We start from the raw sequence: 21,451 nt of genomic DNA on the forward strand, positions 1-21,451 counted from the left end.
ACTCTGTAACTTTTGACCATTGATCTCTTCCTTTTATTAAAATTTTTTAAAATGAAAGTTATAAATCCACAGAGTTTAGGGTTAGATAGTTTGTGGGTATTTTTGGCTTGTTTGTTTGTTTGTTTTTTTGAGGCAGGGTCTCTCTCTGTTGCCCAGAGCTGGAGTGCAGTGACATGATCCCGATTCACTGCAGCCTCACTGTCCCAGGCTCAAGCAATCCTTCCATCCCAGCCTCCCAAGTAGCTGGGACTACAGGCATGCACCACCATGTCCTGCTAGTTTTTTTTTTATTATTTTTTGTAGAGATGGGGGCTCACTATGCTGCCAAGGCCAGTCTCAAACTCGTGGCTCAGCAATCCTCCTGCCTCAGCCTCCCAAAACGTTGGGATTACAGGTGTGAGTCACCATGCCCAGAAAGATAGATTTAAAGCTTATGATAGAGAGCAGTTCCTCAACTCTCCATTTTCCCTCTGCCATTTCCTAATTCTAAGGCAATCACTTTCATTTTAATGGATTCTTTTGATATTTACATCCACATATCTATAATAACATGACTTCATTACTATTTCTTGGTGTTTTCATCTTATGCATTGAACATTGACTTCCTCTACAGATAAAAAAGGATTTTACTCTTTCACATAACACACAACATATACACACAAGAGCATGCACAAGTGCTTGCGGGCGCACACACACACACACACATACACACACACACACCCCTTACCTCCATTCTTCCTCTATAGTTTCACTGAAATTCTGCAGATTCGTATTCGATGCTCTTCAAGTAAATTCAAGTGGAGGCCAGGCCTGAAGAATCTCTGAGCAGACAAAACAAGTTAGGCCTCATAAGTGACCTAAACCTTGCTTGATTGCAAACATAAGCAAAACTTAACTTCAGATTTTTCTTGCAAATGCCTATATTAAAGAAAAACATAATTTACCCCTAACCAATCAGAAGTAGCCAAAAACTTGTAATTATTTAATTAGGGATTTTCCAGTGGGACTGATATGGTTTGGATGTTTGTCCCTACCCAAATCTCATGTTGAAATGTAATCCACAGTGCTGGAGGTGGGGCTTGCTGGGAGGTATTGGATCATGGGGGCGAATCCTTCATGAATAGCCATCCCCTTGGTGATGAGTGAGTTCTCACTATAAGTTCACGTGAACTCTGGTTGTTGAAAAGTGTGCACCTGCCCTCCTCTCCCGCCACCATGCCTGCTCTTGTCATGTAACTTACTGGCTTCCTCTTCACCTTCTGCCACCAGTGGAAGCTTCCTGAGGCCTCACCAGAAGCAGATGCCAGTACAACACTTCCTGTGCAGCCTGCAGAACCATGAGCCAATTAAACCTCTTTTCTTTATAAATTACCCAGCTTCAAGTATTTATTTATAGCAATGCAAGAATGGACTAACAGGCATAGACCAAATAAGGCAACTGAATAAATATATCCAATCAAATTTTTCTTTGCTTTACTTCTGTATCTGTCCTATAAAAGCCTCCTGCTTTGTGGTCTGTTGGTGGAGCTCTTGAATATTCCTCGTTTGGAGCTGATTAATTAATCATTGTTTGCTCAAATATATTCTTTAAAGTTGTGCTTCAATTTATTTTATTTTTCTTTTAGAGACAAGATCTTGCTCTGTCACCCAGACTAGAGTACAGTGGCACAATTATAGCTCACTGAATTCTTAATGTCCTGGGCTCAAAGGATCCTCCTGCCTCAGCCTCCCAAGTAGCTGGACTACAGGTGTGCACCACAACTCCTGGCTAATTAAAAAAATGGTTTTTGTGTAGTCAGGGTCTCGCTATGTTGCCCAGGCTGGTCTCAAACTCCTGGCCTCAGGTGATCCTTCCAACTTGGCTTCCCAAAGTACTGAAATTACAGGGGTAAGCTGGAGCAACCAGCTTCAATTTACTTTTTGACAATGTTTACATTGTTATAATTCTGTAAATGCTGTGAATCACTGAACCATAAATACTATGTTTATTTTCCCATTTCTGAACAACTTATGCTTTTCTTGAGGTTAACAGTTGCCTTTTTTACCTGACTTATTTTCTCTAATCCATATAGGTAGATATTTTGTTTTTTATAAACAAAGACAATTTTTTGTTTGTTTTAATCATTTGTCCCCAAAGAACATTCCTGTCATTCCAGCAAGTTCTACTGGACAGTTATGCTCTAGAGCCCTTGAAGGTGACTAGAAGTTTCTGTGATTCTCACAGACAGACTTAAGCACACCCTTATCTGTCTGTGTTCCTGCAAGTCTCTGTTCCCACCTCGGCCACAACATTCATCACAGTCTGACTTGAAATGGAGTTAGTCAAATAATATGTCTGTCTCTTCTCCTTGACCATAAACTCATGAGGGCCGGGACCAAGAAACCATTATTTGCCATTATTCTCAGCAGAGCCTGGCAAAGAGAAGTCCTTGAAGAAATATTAGTTGAAGGAATGACTCGATTATAAACTCCCTGAGGGCAGGTCCAGAATATTCTGATTTTTGTATTCCCCACAGTTCCTCAAGCAAAGAGGGAACCTCAGTAAATATCTGTTGAGTGATGGCATGCTGTCACATCCCTCAGCCCGAAGACAGACCTTAGAGTCACTGAGCTAAAAAGCCAGATTGCCGTGGCCCCTGGACTCACCAAATGCCTCTTGCCTCTGCCCCTGCACATCTGTCTCCTCTGGCTTTGCACCCCCCAGCTTGCCTCCATATAGCAGGTCTGATCACAGGTAGCTCCCATCCCACTGTCCACATACACCCAGACACATGCACGCCCCATGCTCATGCCTGCCTTTGTTGCTTGGACCTCCTCCTGCCCTTCCATCCTACTCACTCTGCAAGGTCAGCAGAAGCTCTGCCCTCTCCCTGCGTCTGCTCCACCCACTCAGGCCCAGCTGATTTCAGGGAATTGGCCTGGAGCCCTTACAAATCCCCAATGTCTCCTGTTTTTAAATTCTTCTTATATTTCTAGGTAACACACTATACTGTGTTCTTGAATTCTTCGTGGCTGTTTTCAGCCACTAGTTTTTTTTTCAACCAGATGGCAAATTCCATGAGGATTTTACTCTTATTTTGTGCTGAAGTCCTTTCTAGAATGGAAAAGGCAAGGCGAAATCCCAGTCCAATCACATTTTATAAATAAAGAGCTGAGTGCAGTGGCTCACGCCTGTAATCCCAACACCGTGGGAGGCAGAGGCAGGAGGATCACATGAGCCCAAAAGTTCAAGACCAGCCTGGGCAACATAGCGAGACCCCATCTCTACAAAAAAAATTCTGAAAATTAACCAGCCATGGCAGCAGCCAGTAGTCCCAGCTACACCAGTGGCTGAGGCCAAAGGATCACTTGAGCTCAGGAGTTTGAAGTTACAGTGAGCCATGATCACACCACAGCACTTCTGCCTGGGCAATAGAGAGAGACTCTGCCTCTAAAAATAAAATAAATATGAATAAGGAAACAGAGCCAGGGATTAAGGTGACCTGCTCAGGGTCACTCAGGTGAGAGCCTTATCTCCTCACTCATAGATTTCGACCATAGATTTGTGCAGAGAAAGTTCAACCAATATGGAAAGAACCACGCTTCCGAGGGACTCTGTGTCAGCTCCTTAAGCCCAACTGCACTGGTTTCCTGCCTGCCTTCAGCTCACCAGCCTAGCTAGAGGAGTGGCATCTACCTTAGGCCTGGAAGAAAGTCTACATGCAGAGGAGGTGTCAGCTGTTAACTTGACAAAAGATAAGAGCCGAGGTCGTGATCTCCTAATGGCCAGCCAGCCTATTAGTTTAGCAATATATATCTCCAATGTCAGAGCCATGCCTGGTGAAGGTTTGATTTTTTATTATTCAGGAAGCGCCTTACTTGAAAATGAGAGAAACCTCTAGCAGCTGCTGGAAGTCTCTTCTCTTAAAATAATGACAAGCAGAATCTTCATCTAAGAAATTTGGCTACATGCTCCTTCCGTTCCACTGTGCCCTTCTACTTCCTGGGTACCAGAGCAGAGAAATGGTTCAAACCTGTGGGCTTTTAAACAGAGGATGCCAATCAAACGTAAATGATGATCCCATTAAATAATGATTTTCATTTAAACCCAGCAATACAGATTTCTCGGACTTCGTGATTAGCTCCGTGTCAAATAAACTTTGCTCTTTTTCATTTTTTTAAAGCAGTTAATTTGCGATATTTTGCGATAATTTTAGGGTTGGGGTTGGGCTTTTTTTTTTTTTTTTCAGTAGTGACCAAAAAAATCTTGCTGCACTCAGTCTCCTGAGAATGTTGGGTCGAGTTTTTTGATCCCGGTGACTCATTGATTTGCGGGCTGATGTAGTGCGAGGGGTCCTTATTAGTGGCGTCTGTCCCTGCTGTAATGTTTTTGTTATTTTTCCTCATTTGTTCACTCTGACATCATGTCATTACAGAATGGTGCTGTTCAGGCCCTGCCTCGGCTGTTCGTTAGCGTGTGTTTAATGAGCAGCTTAATTGAGCTGTCTAGTAGGCCACCTGTCGCCCTCCGGACTTATTAACATACTAATGGCCTGACATTGTATTCTCTGACAGGCAACAGGGCTTACTGATTTGATGTCTGGACATGGGGATTTTATGCAGGAATGAGAGCAGGCTTTGGGAAGGAGGTTTAAAAAACGCAAATTAACTCTTTGGTATCTATGTGTTTATGGCTCTCTTGTGGAAAAAAAAAAAAAAAGTTCAACCCCAGGCAGGCAAGGCAAGCATGTTATGGGAAGGAGCCCGGCTCTATCCTTGCAAACCCAGTTGTGGTTCCCCAGGAGAAAATATGCTCCGCATGAGAAGAGCAGGCTTTGTTTCGATTACAGAGTTACTGTGAGGAACTGCCTCAAAGCAGAAACCTTCCGCAGCCCCAGGGAAAGTTATGTGATTCGACTTTTTCTACTGTAGCGAAACAAATGAAAAGTAGCAATTCTCCTTTTGAGGAATTGAGTGTGGTCTGTCTGCCGCCCCTCCCCCCCTTTTTTTTGGACAGGGTCTTTCTCTGTCACCTAGGCTCTAGGCTGGAGTGGCACCATCATAGCTCACAGCAGCCTTCAACTCCTGGGCTCAAGTGATCCTTCCACCTTGGCTTCCCAAAGTGTTGGGATTACAGGCATGAACCCAGCCTGTTCCTACCTTTGAAGTCCAGCCGAGGGCTGGATTGTGAACCCTGGGCTGATGGGAATGGCTTAGAGAACTGGCTGGAGCTATCATATGCACGTTTGTGGAGAAAATTGGTTTTGTTGGTGTTTTTCTTCTGGGGTTGCGTGATTGGGCCTTTTCTGTCCTGGGAAATTTCAGGGGTGTGAGCATTAGTCACAGGCCACAGGAAGACTCAAGTCCAAGGACAATACAGAGAGACAGCTTATACAGGGGGACTGGATGTTCCTTTTCTGTCCCTTAACCTTTCATTCCTAGTATCTCCTCCTCCTTCAGTGCCTGCACACAGGACGAGCATAGACATAATTGTAAAGAAAAGGCTTCGTGAATTTTAAAGAAGTCAGTCTATGGAAGGGTCATGACTAAGGGCTGAGCCAAATCTCACCAGCAGCTGTGGAGGTGGGGGTGGCAGCCCATCAGGGGGCTCGGGTTGGCTGCAGCCTCCTTGGCCTGGGCTGAGGTTCCTGCCAGGTTAGCCAAGGAGCTGCAGGAGGCTGGGTCTGCAGAGAGAGCCAGAAAGCATTCCAGAGGCCGCTGCCCGGAAGCTGCGTTCCAGAACTTGGCTTGCAGCTGGCAGACTGTCTTTCTGCAAAGCCGCAAGTGAGTTCCCTTCCTCCTGGGCTCTGAGCAGGGGGAATGCTGCAGTGGGACAGTCACACTTCCTTCTCCTCACTAGTCCCCAGCCATGGCAGGAAGAAAGCCTGGGGAAGAAGAGCAGGAACCTACCCACTGTCTATCTAATCCCTCTTTCTTTCCCCCCGAGTCTTTTTTTTTAGAAACTCAGTCTCACTCTGTCTCCCAGGCTGGAGTGTAGTGGCACGATCATAGCTCACTACAGTCTCCAACTCCTGGGCTCAAGCAATCCTCCAGCTTCAGCCTCCCAAGTAGCTGGGACTACAGGTGCACGCCACTGTGCCTGGCCTAATCACTTTCATGGGAGGAGGAGGAGGAGGAGGAGAAAGAGGAGGAGGATCATAGCCTTCATTTTTATCTCTTACGCTGAGCCTTTTATAAACATGATCTCATTTAAGTTTTTCATCCCAGGGTTTCTCAATTTCAGCACAACTGACACATTGGCTTGATTCTTTGTTGTAAGGGACTGTCTTGGGCAATGTGGGATGCTGAGCTGCATACCTAGCCTCTACCTACTAGGTGGCATTCACACCCTCAGCCCAGCTGTGATAACCAAAAATGTCTCCAGACATAGCCAAATGTCACTGGACATTGGGCAGGGGGAGTGTCCCTCGGTTCAGAAACATGGGTCTGGAGGTAGGTGTACCACCCTCAGTTTGTAGATGAGAGGCAAACACCCTGTGAAAGAGGAATGGAAGCTTCACAGCTAGTAGGAGGCAGAGCAGGACTTAGAGCTGCTATCTGTTGGCTCTCATGCCCTGGCTCATTCCTCTGCACGGTCCTCCCCAGTCATGGTGTCACCTGTGGTGGCTCAGCTGTCCACATTCCAGTGCTGACCATTAGAGATCTATCGTAGGTCAGATGTTTGCTAAGGATTTTATATATCATCTTTTAAAATCCTCTCAATATCCCTTTGAGATAGGTACTATTATTAGTCTCTTTTAAGAGATGAGGAAACTGAAACTCAGGAATTAAGTAACATGTCCAAAGTCAAATGGCTGATAGGAAAGAGTCTCACTGAGGCATCTCTGGCTTCAAAGCACAAGTGTTTTCTAATACAGCACCCAGAACTCCAGCCATCTGCACCTAGAGACCTCCATGCTTACGATCTATTCTCTTTTCTTGCCAAGAAGGAGCAAGAACTTCCTCCCTCTATTTCTCTGCCTGATCAGGGTGCTGTGCCTGTTAAGTTCCCCAAGACAAATTGTGATGGTTAACTTTGTGTGTCAACTTGACTGGGCCACACGATGCCCAGATATTTAATTAACATTATTCTGGTTTTTTATGTGCGGGTGTTTTTGAATGGGATTCATATTTAAATCAGTAGACCCAGCAGAGCAGGTTGTCCTTTCTCATGTGGGTTGGCTTCATCTAATCAACTGGAGGCCTGAATAGAACAAAAAGGCCAACCCTCCCCCAAGTAAGAGACAATTCCTCCTGCCTGACTGCCTGCAATCTAGGACATCAACTTTTTCCTCTCTTCAAATGCAAACTGAAACATCAGCTCTTCCTGGGTCTGGAGGCTGCTGGGGCTCCACTGGGTCTCCAGCTTGCCAACTCACCCTGCGTATTTTTGAACTTGGCTTCCATAATCATGTAAACCAATTCCTTATATGAAATCTCTGTCTATCTCTGTATACATTGTATTAGTTCTGTTTATCTGGAGAACCCTAATACAGCATTTGTTCAGCTTTTACACATGGCAGCTTCTTATATCCCCACATTTTCAGCATTTCTGTTTCATTTTGCTTTAGGACTGACTTGTAACCAATATGTATGCAACCGATACGTATGTTTCTTAAAAATGTAATCTGAGACTCATGATGTCAAACATAGTCTTTTATTGTTGGCCATTTGGATAATTTATCATTCTGTGCAAAATTCTCGATGAGTTCCTCCATCATGATCTTCCAGTTTGTCAATTTTCTCTTTAGCTATCCAATCTAAAGTTTATCCCATCTATTGGGCTTTGTAAATTTCAGTAATTAGCTGCTTTGTCCTTTTAAGCCAAGATTTCTAAATTATTCTTTTTCATATCTATCTGTCTTTTTTTCATTTCTGCCTGGTTCAAGTTCTTAATTTCTTGTCCTTTTTTTAAAAAAAAATCCTGTTCATCTTTCCTTTAACTCTTAGAAGATATTCAGCATAGTGACTTTTTAAATCATTTTCGGATTACATCATTGATTTCATTTTCTCTTAAGTGATTTCATCTCTTGACTTTTAATTTTTTTTGAATAGGTGTTAGTTTATTTTTATTTTATTTCATTTTGTTGCAGTGGCGCTGTACTCACCATTCCTTTTCTAGTGGTTTCTTGTCTCTATGTGCCCTCTTAGAGTCTCTGGTTCAGAATCACATCTTACAGTGGGCTTTCAGAGTGTTCATCCTACAGAGATAACTGGGGATATTTTAGTTCTAGTCACTGAGCCACTTAGTAAAATGGCCAGATGCTGGATGCAAGGCTATATTTGCCTTCTCTCATCTTGTATTTTCAGTTATGCAGGGGTTGATGGAAGCATTTTATATTCTCTTATAAGTGGGAGCCACCTTCCGCCCTGGCTCTGTTCTTCTGCCTTCCAATCACGCTGCAGAAAATGAACTCTCTGCTTCCTTTGACTGCTTGCAGATTCACAACCCAGTAGGCTGCTAGCTTCGGTAACTGATTTCCATTTTGAGTTTCTAGCACACAGAGATGTTATCTTTTTTTTCAGCATGGTTATTTTTAAAAACTCTACCATTACTCTGCATTGATACAGATGGGGGGCTCGAAGCATAAATCTTGATGGGGTTTAACTTTCCCCATTGTGTATATTTCTCATGACCATTCTGCAATATTTTATCAAAAAAATCTCCCTACAGGAAATACTTGCCTAGTTGTTACCTTGGTTTACAAAGTGCTGTGATTAGGAAGTCAGAGTGCTTAGTGGTCTAAAGACTGCCTGGGTTCAAGTCCCAGATCTACTACTTATTCGTTATGGAAACTTGGGCCAAGTTATTTAATGCTTTAAGCCTTATTTTCTTCATCTGCAGCATACATCAATAGTATAACTTCCTGCGGTTGTTCTGAGGATTAAAGAAGATAAGCCATGGGAAAACATGTCCCACAGATTCTCTGTGAGAATTGACTGTGAGGGCACACAGTCAGCCCTCAATAAATGTCTGCCATTATTATCATAGTTATTACTTCTTGGTTAGAACCAAATATCCAACTTTAGAATAGTATTATTTTTTGAAAAGTGCTCCAGTGGCCTGAATGGCAGAAGAGAGAAATGCCAGCAAATCCTTCACTTCTTCTGTTTTTCAAAGTAACTTCATATCTTTGTAAAGAAACTTCATATCTTTGTAAAGCAGCCTTCCTTAACTAAAATAACCTTGTCCCAGACTGGCAACGGAGAGAACTTTAGTTATGGGACACGATTAAAGATGAAACTGTATTTCTGGCCTCTCACCACTGAATATTCAGCGGTAATCATCTTCCCTTGCCTTAGGTAAAGTTTCTGCAGGTCTCAGGAGTTCGACAGGCACTTTAAGTCACAAATACTGTCTTATTTCTGATATTAGGACATCTGTGACATATATAGATAACAGTTCCAACCTGGAAGTGGTGTTCATCATTCTCCTCAACCCCAGCTCAGACCTGTTTCAGGCTGGAAGCCACAGTGGGCACAAGGACTTGGCTGGTTTCTTTTCTTTTTTCCACCTTATGCTTTTATTCCTCTCCATCTCCACCCTCTTAGCGCTACTCCATTTTTGTCCTGTCAAACGCAGGAGCAACACAGTAGAGAGGAAACCATACAAGCATGGAAAATGTCTTAAGGCTGCTTGCATCTTTCAGCCCCAATTCTTTTTTTTCATGTTGTTTACTTTGAAATGATTCCAAATTTCCAGAAGAGTTGCCAGAATAATACAAAAACTCTCATAGTATAAGTCCTCTCACCCCATCTCTCTCTCTCTCTCTGCCACAGTCTCTCAATCTCCCTATCTCTCTTTCTCATGTGTAACCGGAGATTCACCTTCTCACTTTGTTTTCCTAAACTGTTTGAGAGTTCATTGCATACTCAACCCCTTTCTTTCTTTCTTCTTCTTTGTTTTTAATTTTCAACTTCTATTTTAGATATGGGGGGGTACATGTGCAAGTTAGCAACATGGGTATATTTCATGCAGGTAGTCAGCATAGCACCCAGTAGGTAGTTTTTCAGGCCATGCCCCCTCCCTCCCTCTCCCCTCTAGTTTTCTGCAACATCTATTATTCACATGTTTATGTCCCTATGTGCTCAATGTTCAGCTCCCACTTATAAATGAGAATAAGTAGTATTTGGTTTTCTGTTCTTGTATTAGTTTGCTCCATCCATGTTGACATAAAGAACATGATTTCATTCTTTTTTATGGCTGCATAGTATTCCATGTACCACATTTTCTTCATCCAGTTGCCTATTGATGGGCACCTGGGTTGATTCCATGTCTTTGCTATTGTGAATAGCATGGCGATGAACATATGAGTATATATATTTTTTGGTATAATGATCTATCTTCCCTTGGGTATATACTCACTAATGGAATTGTTGGGTTGAATGATAGCTCTGTTTTAAGTTATTCGAGAAATCTCCAAATTGCTTTCCACGGTGGCTGAACCAATTTACATTCCCACCAACAGTGTATAACTGTCCCCTTTTCTCCACAGCCTCACCAGCATCTGTTGGTTTTTGACTTTTTAGTAATAACCATACTGACTGGTATGAGGTGGTATCTCATTGTGGTTTTGGTTTTGCATTCTCTGATGGTTAGTGGTGATGAAAATTTTTTCATATGTTTTTTGGCCACTTGCATGTCTTCTTTTAAGAAGTATCTGTTTGTGTCCATTCCCTGTCTTTTAATGTGGTTATTTGGTTTTTGCTTGTTGATTTAAGTTCCTTATAGACTCTAGATGTTAGACCTTTGTCAGATGAAAAATTTGTGAATATTTTCTCCCCCTCTGTAGGCTGTCTGTTACTCTATTGATAGTTTCTTTTGCTGTGCAGAAGGTCTTTAGTTTAATTAGGTCTCACTTGTCAATTTTTGTTTTTGTTGCAATTGCTTTTGGGGTCTTAGCCAAAAATTCTTTGTCAAGGCTGATGTCAAGAAGGGTATTTCCTAGGTTTTCTTGTAGGATTTCTATAGTTTGAAGTCTTACATTTAAATCTTTAATCCACCTTGAGTTAATTTTTGTATGTGGTGAAAAGTAAGGGTCCAGTTTCAATCTTCTGCATATGGCTAGCCAGCTATCCCAGCATCATCTATTAAATAGGAAGTCCTTTCACCATTGCTTGTTTTTGTTGGCCTTCTCAAAGATCAGATGGTTGTAAGTGTGTGGCTTTATTTCTGAGTTTTCTATTTTATTCCATTGGTCTATGTGTCCATTTTGGTGCCAGTATCATGCTGTTCTGGTTACTATAGGCTTATAGTATAGTTTGAAGTCAGGTAGTATGATGCCTCTGGCTTTTTTTTTTTTTTTTTTTTTTTTGTGGTTAGGCTATTCTCAACTCCTTTCTTTACCCCCAAACACTTTAGTATATGTTTTCCAAGAACATGGCATGCAGATTCTCTGATCATAGCACAATTAATCAAACTCAGAAAATTTAATGTTAATATAATACCATTATCTAATAGATAGCCCATATTTAATTTTTGCCAATCATCCTAAAAATGTCCTTTATGACAATTTTCCCCTGACCCAGGCTCCAATCTTGATCATGTATTGCAGCTTGTTGCCATGTCTCTTTAGTCTCTGTTAATCTGGAAAAGTTCCTTAGCCTTTCTTTGTCTTTCATGACATAACATTCTTGAAGAGTGCAGGCCAGTGGCTTTGCAGACTATTCCACAATGTGAGTTCAAGCTGCTTAATTGTGCATTTGACAGGCTTATTACATAAGCAATGTTGTGTCCTTCTCAGTGCACCATATCAGGAGCCAAATGATGTCAGTTTGTCCCATTATGAGTGGTGTCGACTTTGATCACTTCCATAGGGTGGTGTCTGCCAAGTTTCTTCACCTGATTACTATAATTCCCTTTGTGATTAATAAATAATCTGTGGAGAAATACTTTCAGAGAATTTAATACCTTGTCCCTCTTCAAACTTTCATCCAATAGTTTTCATGTTCATCAGTGATTCTTGTCTTCAGCTCCAAGCCTTATTGCCAAGTCAGTCTTGGACTGATTCACCTTCCCGGTGGAAAGTTCTTATGAATTATAGCTGCCACTCACCCCTGGGGGAGGGAGTCACTGCTCCCTTTTAACGTTTGATTCTGGTGTGGATACAGAACCCATCCTCTAATCTGCCCTAGTAGAACTAAGATGGTATGTTTAAGCCATTCTTTGTTTATGGGCATCACAGAAGAAAGGAGACATGAAGGTCTGATATCATTCCTCAGAAGCCACCTTTCTCCCATTACCTGGGACTGCCTGACCTGGACCACCCTCTCTTAGACTCCTCAATATTACCTCCTCAAGAGACAGAAAATGTTCCTGATCTGGAGGAAATTCTCCTTGCCCAGTTCCCACCAGAGCTTTCCACTGTTCTTCAATGACCACAGTGGGCTTCAGTCCCTTTCGGGGAAGGTCCCTGGATCCATGGGGTCTGGCCTCACTCTAAAGCCCTCCACAGTATATTCACTATCTTGACTGGGAATGTTCCTACCCCATATGCACATGTAGGATGTGTGTGATGTCCATGTATTGTGTATGGGCTGGGAGAGGACGGGGAGAAGCCACCTTATAACCAAGGACTTAAAGTGAAAATGTAATACAAATAGCTGTTAACTAGTTATAAAATTGTTTAAAAGTTAACTGGAAAGTCACAGATGGAAGTAGCAACTACAAGAAGCAGCACCACTCTTAGGGCTGGCACAAACAAAGAGAAGAGGTGTTTTTAAAACATACAATTTAATGACTCTGAGGAACAGAAACTCAGATCTCAGAGGACAGGGCCCTGCCCAACTGCTGATGATGTTTCTGGGCTAACAAGAGGGACCTCGTAGGGCTGAAATTCCGTTCTGTGAGGAAGATGTTCCTGCCAGCTGGTGCTGGTTCTCAAGGTGGGGGAGTGGTACAATGAGGTAGGATCTATAACTGTTGGAAAAACTGCTCACTGGATGCAGCTCCTACTGTGTGAAAGAACTGCTGCTGCTGGGGTGGATAAGCATGCTTGGGTGATGCATAGAGGGACAGGAAGCAAACAAGAAGGAGCAGGTTCCTTTTTTCTACTCCAATCTTTTAGCTTCTCTTCAGTACACCCTCTTGGCAGAGCCTAACATGGAGCCTGCAGGGAAAGTGGATATGTGGTTTGTAAAACTTCTGCTCCAATCCAATAGCATAGAGCAGTATTTAGAAGGGAGAGTCTGGAGCTGAAAAACAACAATAAATAGCACATCTTCAAATTTAGAATGATGGTGTCTCTCAAAAGGATATAGCCCATGAGGATTTATAATGGGTGCCAAAGAGCAAGAAAGATGGTCTCTCAGGACAATAGTTTTATTTTCTATATGGTCATCTTGAAGGGTGGGCTCCCATCGGAATGGAGGACAGAACAGACTTAGATAAGTTGGGGGTGGCCAATTGTTACCCAAGCCTCTGGTTGAGCAGCTTTGGGGAAGAGGAAGGGAGGGAGGTAGATCTGAGGATAGTATGTGTCATATCAAAAGACAATCCCATGGAAACAACCCAAGCATCTATCAACAGATGAGTTGATAAAGAAAATGTGGCATATCCATACAATGGAATATTATTCAGACATGGAAAGAAAGAAAGTTCTGTGCATGCTACAACATGTAACATGTTGGAAATATTATATAAAGTGAAATAAGCCGGGCACAAAATGACGTGTTGTATGATTGTATTATTCTACTTGTATGAAATTTTTAGAATAGGCAAGTTTCTAAAGAGAGAAAGTAGGTTAGAGGCTACTAGTGGCTTGGAAGAGGAAGAGTGGGGAGTTATTGGTTAATAGTTACAGGGGATGCCCTCTGCCTTCTGCTCTAGCTCTTCAAACCCTCTTATAAGCATCATTCCCTATATTAAATGCCTTTCCACATTTCAGGGTCCTGCACTCATCCTGTTCCTCCACTTCGAATGGGAGAGTGACATTTCTCATCTTTTTAGAGTAGTTCATATATTCACAATAATTCACCCTTTATTTTAATTTAATTGCCCTCTTCAGAGCCCCATAGTCTTTCTAAGCACCTCCTTGGCTCAAACATTTGTCTCAGTAATAATGTCATTTGCTGAGCCTCAATTTCCTCATCTAGAAAACGAGGATGGCTGGGCGCGGTGGCTCATACCTGTAATCCCAGCACTTTGGGAGGCGGAGGAGGGTGGATCACAAGGTCAGGAGATCGAGACCATCCTGGCCAACATGGTGAAACCCCATCTCTACTAAAAATACAAAAAAATTAGCTGGGCGTGGTGGCATGTCCCTGTAATCCAACCTACTTGGGAGGCTGAGGCAAAAGAATCACTTGATCCAGGGAGTCAGAGGTTGCAGTGAGCCGAGATAGTGCCACTGCACTCCAGCCTGGCGACAGAGCAAGACTCCGTCTCAAAAGCAAAGAAAATGAGGATACTAATCCCTGATATGCAAACTTGTCCTGAAGATAAAATGAGTTATTATCCAATGGAAAAGCTGTGTGATAGATGAATGCATAAAATGTTAGATCCATGAAAAGTTGATTAGTAAGCATGACTTCCATGAGTTGACCAGTGAAGAAATGACAGTATTTGCCTATCTTTTAAAAGAAATATGTGTTTATATCTATTGGTATAAATGCTATATATTCATCTACATATTTTTCAAAATGTGTGTGCAGTAATACATATTAAGATTTAGAAATTCTAAATGCAGGCTGAATGCTTAAATGTCAAGTTTAACTTACAACACAAGGTCTGCAAAGTGTGGTCATAATCATTTAAGACATTATGACTCACTCAATATTTATATTTTAGAAGTAATTTATTTTATTGCAACCACCAATAACCAACTGAAAAACTTTTAAAATTCAAGATAAAGTTTCTGTGGCCAAGTCCACGCTCTGATCAGCAGCCATTCTCTCATTAACACTTGTGGCCCCGCTGATTTCTGCTCTCATTTGCACTGTGTAGAAGGCCTCTGACAACCTCCTTTCCACCCTGTTCAAACAAACAATAGTCTTTGGAGCAAAGAAGGAAATTTGTAGCAGGTGAAAGTTTAGTTTTAATGATGGAGACACCAAATTGTTTTTAAACTTGAAATATATAAAAGGCTCCAAACCCACTTTAATGTCTCATTTCTCACAATTACCTCATTATAGTTTACCAAATATTTTACTTTGAATCACAGGATCTTTGAAAGAAATTCCAAAACTAACCTTTTGCACATACGTAACTTATTAGCAACAGAAAAATTACTTTTCTCTCTGACTGTAAATTTTTTTTCTCTCCAGAACATAAAATAAAGACATAAACTTATAGGGCTTAGAGGTTGTGACCAGTGACATTTTCACATTTTCTTGAGGAAAGAAAATCTAGCTTGAGAAGGTAAAAAAAAAAAAAGCATAAGATTGGTCATTTGTATCTACATGCAGCAAAGGAGCTATTAGGCACTGACAAGCTACTCAGATCAGAACACCCAAGACTGTTGTCGTTTCTCTTCATGCCCTGCAATCATTGAATCAGGTTATTTAATTGGTGTATAAAAAGTCACCTTAACACAATTCTTGGTCACCTTTCTCTGAAATCTTCATGACAAAGGATTTGTGAAAACTTTTCTAAACAAACATAATCTCTCCAATGTTCAGCTATATATAGGAAGAAGAAATGTCAACATTCATATACAGAATCCCTTTCCTTGAGACCTCTTTCCCACTAAAACCCAGAGGTAGCATTAGATAGAAAGACCAGATATGCCCTGGCAAGGATGGTAACAGAGTATATTAGTCAGGGTAAATTACACAAGCTGCAGCAACAAACATCCCCAAACCTCTGTGGCTTAACACATTACAGGTTTATTTCTGCTTGTATCACAATCCATTTTAGATTGAGAAGTTCCCTCCCAAGCAGTAACTCAGGATCCCAGACTCCTTTCATCTTGTATAGCACCATTTTTAACACATGGCCTGCAAGGTTGCTGTGAAATAGAAAGAGCCTGTGGAAAGCAGATACTCAATTGTCTAAGTTTGGTCAGGGTGCATATTTCTTTGACTAGAACTAGTCTTTTTGCTCAATCTAAACACAAGGGATCTGGGAAAGTAGTGAAAACTGTACATAAGAAACAGTCAGTGAGTCTGCTAGAATAATGAAGTGGTCTTGGTTGGAGGAGGTTCTAAAAACTGGGCTCCTGGATCCCAGAACACAGTAAAATGCCAGTGAGTTGCACTCACTTCAACAAAACAAATTACTCTTCAATTTGTCTCAACAAATTCTATTCACTCCCAGTGATATGGTTTGGCTGTGTCCCCACCCAAATCTCATCTTGAATTGTAGTTCCCATAATCCCCCCATGTCATGGGAGGGACCCAGTGGGAGGTAATTGAATCATGGTAGCGGTTACCCTTATGCTGCTCTTCTTGTGATAGTAAATGAGTTCTCACAAGATCTGATGGTTTTATAAGGGGCATTCCCCCCTTTTGCTCAGCACTTATCCTTCCTGTTAGCATGTGAAGAAGGATGTGTTTGCTTCCCCTTCCACCGTGATTCTAAGGTTCCTGAGGCCTCCCCAGCCATTCAGAACTGTGAATTAATTAAACCTCTTTCTTTTATAAATTACCCAATCTCAGGCAGTTCTTTATAGCAGCATGAGAATGAACTAATACACCTAGTTATTCTTACATGCCCCTCATTTTACATGATTAGACAGGCATTTGATTTTGTAAGTATTCTCTAGAATTTAGCAAAGTCCAATGCATTATCAAATACAATTTAAAAACCAACAAGTTGGCTTGATCTAAGTGCTCCTTGAGGAGATGAGGGCTGAGTTTTACTCTTTTTGTTGGGACCAGAAGGTAGGATATGACACTCAATGTTTGTTGAACAAGTTAATTAATGAGCAATGTTGCTGACATATTTAAATCTCAATTTTTGAAAATCTGTAACTATCCTAGGCTGTCCCCTGGAATCACTTTCCAATTTTCCATCCTAACTGCTCTCATAGTTCTAGCCTAAAGGCTGCCTCCTGTGGATATGTGGTAGAACAGTGATGAGTCACATAACTAAATATCTCATCCTACAAATGACCCCTCCCCACCATCACCAACACTGTTTCCAACCAGATGAAGGTGGACTATGAGTTGATTACTGACTCATTAAAGGAATTCCTGACCATACAATGAATTAACCTCCTCCCCCCAATTAATACTTAGTAAGCCATGAGTATGGGAACCTGATTTATCTTGTTCCAATGATACTAACTTTAGACTTCATTTTCTTATTTAATCCTCATGCTAACACCAAGAAGAGGTAATTTTGCAGATGAGGAAAATGAGGCACATAGATGTTAAGTAACTTGCACAAGGTTATACAGCCAGTACATGCAAGAACCAGAATTTGAACTCTACAGTAATTATATATGGGCCAGGGGTGATGGCTAGCATTTGTAATCCCAGCACTTTGAGAGGCTGAGGCAGGAGGATTGCTTGAGGCCAAGAGTTCAAGACTAGCCTAGGCAACATAGTGAGATCCCATCTCTACAAAAAATTTAAAAATTAGTCAGGTGTGATAGCGTAAACCTGTAGTTCCAGTTACTCAGGAGGCTGAGGTGAGAGGATCATTTGAGCCCCAGGAGTTTGAGGCTGCAGTGAGCTAGGATTGCACCACTGCACTCCAGCCTGGGTGACAGAACGAGACCCATGAAAGGAAGAAAAGAGGAAAGGAAGAAAAAAAGGGGGAGACAGAAAGAGAGGGAGAGAGACAGAGAGAGAGAGACAGAGAGAAAGAAGGAAGAAAAGGAAGGAAGAGAGAAGGAAGGAAGGAAGAGAGAAGGAAGGAAGGAAGAGAGAGAGAGAGAAAGAAGAAAGAGAAAAAAGAAAAGAAAAGAAAGAGGAAAAGAAAGAAGGAAAGAAAGAAAGAGGAAAAGAAAGAAGGAAAGAAAGAAAGAGGAAAAGAAAGAAGAAAGAAAAAGGAAGAAAAAAGGAAGGAGGGAAGAAAGGAAGTTAGGAAGGAAGGAAGGGAGAGAGAGAGACATGAAGCAAGCAAGCAAGAAAGAAAGAAAAGAAGAAAGGAAAGAGAAAGAAAAAAGAAAAGAAAGAAGGAAAGAAAACACAAATAGTATTTAATTTAATTTTGTGAAAATTACTGCATTTTCTTTGAAGCAGTTTGAAAGAACATTTGTTCTTACTAGTAATAATTAGTAATAATTGCCATCAATTTCTGAGCAAATACTAAGTGCCAGACACAGTGCAAAGTGCTTCATATCTACCATCCCATGAAATCTTACAACTCTGTAGGGTGCATGTGATCAGCCCCATGTCACAGCTGAGAAATTGAGCCTTAGAAAAGTTAAGTGACTTGTCCAAAGCCACATGTGTAATCAAAAGTGGAGTGTAATTTGAGCCAGGTTTATCTGAAGCTGAAGCTCAAGTTCTTGACTACTAGGCTCCAGTCATGTGCAACTGTCAACCAAAAATGGAGATTTGAGAGGCCAAAGATGTCACACACCTTCAAACTGCACATCACACAAGTCTTCATAAGCCTCCAGTGCTGCTGTTACTGTGCCTCTCTACAGTCAGGACCCAACCACTTATTTCTGCTTCTCCTTTTACTCCCAACATTCCATCTTCTTACTCCGAATCTGGCCCGACCTCTAAGTTGCCCTCGTTGGACCAAACACTTTTCCTATTTGTTAAATATCCATTTGCAATTCTATGTCCTAATTCGTATTTCCAATGTTACCCTATTTTCCTATTTATAAAATTCCAATTTCCATATCACCACTGTCCTTTTTGTCCTTACAGGAATTCCCTGAAGATATCATTGACTTTTTACACGGGAGAACACCCCTTTTCTCCTAGAAACTCCACAGTTCGACTGGACCATGGCAAACCCCCAACCCCCATTAGCTCAGTAGAATAAGAAAGGTAGGGGAGTCATCTAAATTCTGAATACTTGTAACTGTGGCCAATACATCATGAGTAACCAGAACAAAGCTCTTAAAACATTCATATTTCTTTTCATTCCAAAAGCATGAATGTACCTTTATTCCTTACTAATGATGTATTTTAAAAGTAATTCTTTTACTACTTCTCTGTTCAAATGCTCCAAGTTTGGTGTAAAAAAAAGTCACATATTATTTATACTCTTTGGAACATCCTCAAATAGATTTTTTTTGTTGGGGAAGAAAAATAATACTTATGTTAAGCACCCCTCCCACCAAGAATACGTTCATCAAGGTTGTGAAGCCCTTCACAGCATAAGAACACCCCAGTGGCAGGTATCTGAAGTTTTAATCCCCTAACTTTGCACATGTTTTTAAAGCAGGTGACAAACAAATGTTCACCCTTGGTTGCTATTAGGTCCTTAGGCTACAGTCAACGGGGCGTTGTTGAGACCAGATCTTCTCTTCCATTAATTCATGGTGTTATGTATTGCTGTGGCGTATCCTTTAGAAAACACACAGCCTCTCTGATGTTTTGCTTTGTTCTGTTCTGTTCTGTTCTGTTTTGTTTCGTTTAGGGCAGGCTGGATTAAATGATTTAAGGTCATTTTTGGTTCTAAGACTCTGTTTCTCTGGTTGCTCTTCTCTCCCTGCCGTCTGTGGGGCGTTGTACTTGCAAAAGCCTTCCAGACAAGTTCTCTGGCTGAGACATAAATGCAATTATCGGGGCCCAGGGGGAGGCCATTTAACAGGTTATGCTGGATTCTGTTCTGCCTGTTTCAGCAAAGCTGGCACCCGGTACTGACCCCCCTCCACTGCGGCATTTATCTACACGGTGAAAATCTTGCTCCGAGAAGCAATGTTGAATCCCACAGATGCTTGTCCCTGGGACTCATCAGGGGACAAAGACAGAGCCACACAGCCCTCATTAATCCACGTGGAAATAAAAAAGATTAAGCAGCATAGACCCTGTGACCACTGAGAAAATGACAGAAATAAAGATCATTATGTGCATCTGGTTTTCCAGGGGAAAGAAACGGAGATAAAGCCTTAAGTCTTTAATAAGGCTAGAAATTAAAACTGGGATTAACAGCAACATGAAGCATTTATAAGAAGCCATCCATGACATTCCTGCTTAGGTTTTGCTGGCCTGGTTTCTGGAACATTTTCTATATTGTTAATATTTATCACCAGCTTTTTCTTTAGTTGAAAAAAAAGTTACTGCCCACTGGTTTCAGGTTCACAGCCTTCTCTCTAGACATACTAGACCTGCTTCAAGACCATACTTCTTTAAAACCAATTATTCAGCACCATTTTCATGAGGTTTCTGTAGAGATAGGGGAGTTTGTATTGCTGAATTTCAATGAAGTTTTGAGGTCTGGCTTTGCTCTGTGATACACAGAGAAAACAGCTTCCCAGGAGAGCTGACCATGCACCACGCATCTTAGGCCTGGGAGGGGCAGGAGGGAAGGATGGACTATCCCCACATTTAGACACCCCAGATTCTCCTACCAGAGATGCAGTGGACATCAGTGTCTATCCAGGAGGCTGTATTAAAATGTAACTGTGCCACTTGGTTGAACTATGTGCCGCCCACCCCACCAAAAAACACACTGGAATCTTAACCCCTGGGATCTCAGAATGTGATCTTATTTTTGAATAGGGTCTTTATAGACCTCATCAAGTTAAAATGGGCTCATTAGTGTGGGCCCTAACCCTATATAACTGGTGTCCTTGTAACAAAGGAAAATTTGGACACAGAGACAAACATACACAAAGAGAAAGTGATGTGAAGACACAGAGAGAAACTATGCTTCTTGCATTCAACATAATGTTTTTCAAATTAATTCATGATGTTGCTTGTATTAGTAGTATGTTGCTTTTGATGGGTGAGTAGTAATCCATTGTAAAAATATGCCAGTTTGCTTATCAGTTCTCTTGTGTTTTCAGTGTGGGGTTATTAAGAATAAAGCTACCATGAACATTCTTGGACACATCTTTTTGTGGGCATTTTTCTTTGCAACATACCTAGGAGTAGATTTTCTGGGTGATAATGTGAGCATGCACTTAACTACGATTACACTAATTTATACTCCTGCCAACATGGTACAGTTGCCACTGAAACTACCCTCACAAGAATTGCATGCTAGGCTCACAAAAATTACATGCCAGGTTCTGGACAGAAATATAGTCATAATTAAGCATTAATAAGGCTGCACATTGGTCCACTTCCTTGTAGCTGCTTGCTAACCAAAAGTCATGTAGCACTAGATACAACCACTTGCCCATCCTATATCCTTCCCACAGATGGAATTTCTGACCTTAGAATCATATGGCTTTTGTTTAAAATTTGCTTAAGATGTTTCTCAGATCCTGATTTCCAGCAAAATAGCCAATGCCAACCAGTGTGAAGACACACAAAGAGGAAGTGAATTAGCATGGGAATACTGTTTCTTCATCTCTCAGTCCCGTGATTTCACCCTGCTTTCTTCAACCAGTCAACAGCCCCCACACCTCAGACAACTCCAGACCTCTTAAAATCCCTAGCTCCAAATTCCTCAAGG

General features: G+C 41.5%; 1 long non-coding RNA gene across 1 annotated transcript in view; it reads right to left on the reverse strand.

Moving 5' to 3' along the window:
• Window positions 1-727: 727 nt before the first annotated feature.
• The window catches only part of LOC129482932 (uncharacterized), a 130,958-nt gene continuing 110,234 nt past the window's right edge, over window positions 728-21,451 (reverse strand). The window contains exon 3 of the long non-coding RNA XR_008657852.2: window positions 728-821. This is a non-coding gene — a long non-coding RNA (uncharacterized lncRNA). The remainder of the gene's footprint in view (window positions 822-21,451) is intronic.

This window comes from Symphalangus syndactylus, chromosome 5, assembly GCF_028878055.3.
Source record: "Symphalangus syndactylus isolate Jambi chromosome 5, NHGRI_mSymSyn1-v2.1_pri, whole genome shotgun sequence".
NCBI lineage: Eukaryota > Metazoa > Chordata > Mammalia > Primates > Hylobatidae > Symphalangus > Symphalangus syndactylus.